The sequence below is a fragment of the Elephantulus edwardii genome, unplaced genomic scaffold (assembly GCF_000299155.1).
Source record: "Elephantulus edwardii isolate Elephantulus edwardi_28Jun2011 unplaced genomic scaffold, EleEdw1.0 scaffold00009, whole genome shotgun sequence".
Classification (NCBI taxonomy): Eukaryota; Metazoa; Chordata; class Mammalia; order Macroscelidea; family Macroscelididae; genus Elephantulus; species Elephantulus edwardii.
In genome coordinates this window covers 34,189,447-34,193,220 of record NW_006399759.1, presented here as the reverse complement: position 1 = coordinate 34,193,220, position 3,774 = coordinate 34,189,447, and the positions used below count along the sequence as shown (strand labels likewise).

General features: G+C 38.3%; 1 pseudogene; it reads right to left on the bottom strand.

The window, feature by feature from the left end:
- Positions 1-860: 860 nt before the first annotated feature.
- LOC102852954 lies at positions 861-1,576 on the bottom strand (annotated as a pseudogene).
- Positions 1,577-3,774: the final 2,198 nt, after the last annotated feature.

Below are 3,774 nucleotides of genomic sequence, written 5' to 3'. Positions count from 1 at the left end.
AACTTAAACCAGATACAATCTCTATATTTTTTGATAAATATACACACAAAAGAGAGAAAAATAATTGAGAAAAACGTGTTAATTCTCTAGCTAAAATAAAAAATGGTCTGTAAAACTGTTTCACTTTAAAACAGATAATTTGGAAGTATATAAAATTAAAGATTACTTCTTTTATTCTATGCATAATTATTTATGCATATAAAATAATATGTATGTATATCTGGCACATTATTTTTCACTTTTACTTCAGAGAAAAGAAAAGATAGTAAGGAAAAAGTTTATCAATTTCTCAGTCCCTTTTATAAAATTTACAACTGAAACTGGAGATCACTTATATACAGTCAACTGTATATATAACTCTGAATATAGGAATTATACCTAGAATTGGAATTTTCCTAGATAAATTCTGATTCTTTTTAAAAATGAGAAACAAGAGACATCTACATCAGAGAATACTGTGGCCTCTATCATTGAGACCCTTTCAAAAGTAAACTCCTGTTTCTATAATATAAGGAAGCAAAATTCTTTCCATAATCATTCAGTATAAAAAAGTTCACAGTCTTGTTTACCTTGAAAAAGGCAAATGATTCATTGTGGAATCTGCATAAATTATTCTGATCCTCAGTAGTCCTTAAATACAAATTAATTTAGCATGAACTTGTATCTGTTTGGGTTTCCCAAGTAAAATACTAATACAATATGTATTAAATTGGCAAAAGTCCATGAGCTTAAAGGAAAGGAATTGAATAGAAAATGTTTTCCAATTTTATCCTTTCAAATTTTATAACAGCTTCAAGTATTGAGACCTAACTGGTTTTTTGAAGTCTCCAGGATGGACACACTCAATTCTCATTTTTCGTTCATGGCATCATTTTGCGACGTATAAGATCATGTCTTCTAACTTCAATCATCTGTGCTTCCCACAATTTCATTTCATTATCATAGCACATTTTATCATCTTTAGCAAGCTGAATATAGACTTGTTTTTGAGAGCTAGTCAGGTTTTCCCAGCTTTCATTCACAGTCTTCAGCTTTGCCTGTGATGAAGAATCCTTAGCTTCCTGGAAACATTCAGATATAAAAATGTTATAAGCTGAGCGAGGTCTTTTCGGTTTGCCAAGCATTGTTAATTCTCTCTTTTTTATTAATGCTTTTCTTTTTAAACGTTTTTGCGTGAGTTCTTTTTCTATAGACATGATTTGACTTGGAGTTAGCTGTTCTTGAACTCTGTTTATCTCTTCTTTGTATGCCTGCCAGTCTGCCCTGTAAGCATCTTCATATATTTTTTTTTTTTTTAGTCTGGAAGTTCCCTCCATAACTGGGCAATTTTTTTAACTAGTTCTGAATTCTTCGCATCTGCGTTCTGAGCTTTAAATATGGGGAGCTGTTCTGTAGAAAATCGCAAAAAAGAACTCAGAGGCTTCTTTGGGTAGGTCCCTATTGTGGGTGAAAACCATCTCGGTATGTACAAAAAACTGAGCGGAAAGCGCAGTCGATTTCCGTAGCGGGCGCGCAGCTCCGCTCCGCTCTTGCCCAGGGCACTGAGCGCGCCCCACACGCCCCGGAGAAGTGCCATAGCACCTGCGAGCTACCGAACGATGCAATCTCCTAGGAACTCCCAGCAGGGCAAAACCCACTGCAACAATGACAACTAAAGCCCGCACGCGACGCCCAGTAGGTTTGTTACCATGCCCGCCACTCGCGAAGCACTATGGGAACAGACAGTTATTTCTAAACAACAAGAACAACAATAAAACCTTGTCTTCTGGTCAATGCTGACACATAGTGATCCAATAGGATAGATTAGAACGATCTATCTTTAAACATCACCAAAATGCTGCTTGAAAGTACAATTAATTGAAAGTTGTTTGTGAAAAGCTCTGACTTTAGCCATTATTGAAGAACAATTTAGCAGACTAATGTCTAGATTACTGGGTTTGAAGTCCAGGAAACATGATCCTTAATTACTAGTTCTGTAATCTTGGGAAAGCCACTAAATATTCTGATCTTTGGCTTTGTCAAGTGGAAAAAAATACTTAACTGCATAGAATTTGTTTTCAAAGAATATCAAATATGCCACGGACTGCCAACAGAGCAAACAAATCTGTCTTAGAAGAAGTGCAGCCAGAATGCTGCTCAGAAATGAGGATGGTGGGACTTCCTCACACACTTGTGACATACTGTCAGCAGGAACCAGTGCTTGGAGAGAGAGAGCATGCTGGGTAAGAGAGAGGACAGGTGAAAGAGGGGAAGAGCTTCAATACAATGAGTGAACTGTGGCTGCAACAGTGAGGTCAAGTGATGGTGACAATGGCGCAGGATTGGGCAGCATTTCATGGTGTTGTGTGTAGGGTTGCTATGAATCGGAACTAACTTGATGGCATCTGACAAAATAAAAACAGGTTTTGTTGTGAGACTCATGTGATTCAGCTTCTATGGATATAGCTTCTATAATGATTGCCACTAGTCAACCCTGTCTCACAGCTACCCCATTGGGTCAGAATCAAACTCTGCTCCATAGGAATTTTGGTGGCTAATATTTTTCCCACCAGAAATAGATTGCCAGGCCTTTCTGCCCTTTTATTTCTGTGTGGATTTGAATTTGTAATCTCATGGTTAGCACATTAGCTATTCTTAATACCCAAGGATTGTTTAAAGATAATAAAAGGATTATTCAAGTATCAGTATCATCAATGCTATTGCTAAGTTGGCACAAGCAGACACTTTTTATACTTGTCATTTCTGCCTCAGATCAGCTCTACAGTGTCTTATTTGTTGCCTAGAGGATCTGGGAGACAGGAGATTAGAAGGGAATAGGTTTGAAGAGTGTGGCGTAGAGCCAAGACAAATTAGGCACACTGATGATGTCTAGGCAGCACTCGTCAGCCCAAGTGAGGACCCTTTGAGAGACAGACACAATCAAGCCTGTGGCTGCTGGCTGGGGTCCTTTCTCCTGTCTCCAACCTCTGAACTGTTATAGGGAACTGAAGCCGGCACATGTGTTAAAGCTTAGTGGAGCCTGTGGACTTTGAAACGCATTTGTGGAAGGAAACATGATGAGGACAAGGTCTCCAGTGCAGATCAGATTCCAGCTCTGGTGGTGAAGGGGAGGGACCTCGAGGCTAAACCCAGACCAGGCCTCATCTCTGACAATGAACTGGCCAATTCTCTGTTCCTCCAACACTGAGCTTGAGGGCAATAGTCAAGCGTGCATGTTGGAACCCAAAACCCACACACAGTGAGCGCAAAAGATCAACTTGATGACACTGCAAAGAAAACAGCCAGAGATGCTCCTCCATCACTTCTGTGTGGACTCTGTTTGCCTTACATGACTAACTGTGATAATTTCATATGTTTTGCAGCTTCCATAGCTAAGTAGATGGGGAGCTCATGAACTTTAGGACTATATCTTATTCATATCTATATTCCCAGTACCCAAGGCACTCAACTAACATATAACATAGAGATGAAAGGAAATATCCGTGAGTGGAATGCTTCCATTGATGAGAAGTTCCCTTGTTACTCCCTCCTCTTTTCCCTCTTTTAGGAAGGACCAGAGAACTTTTATGGAGCAAAAGTCTCTAATGTTAATGTTATTTAAATAATTACAGTATAAATACTTGGAATAACACACAAGCAATGAAAAATCATTTCAGAACAATATAATGGCTTTGAAAAAATGACTTTGTATTGTTACATATTTTAAAAGCATATTACAAAACAATACCCATTTGAAAAACTCCATTCTGAAAATATATACATATGTACAAGAAT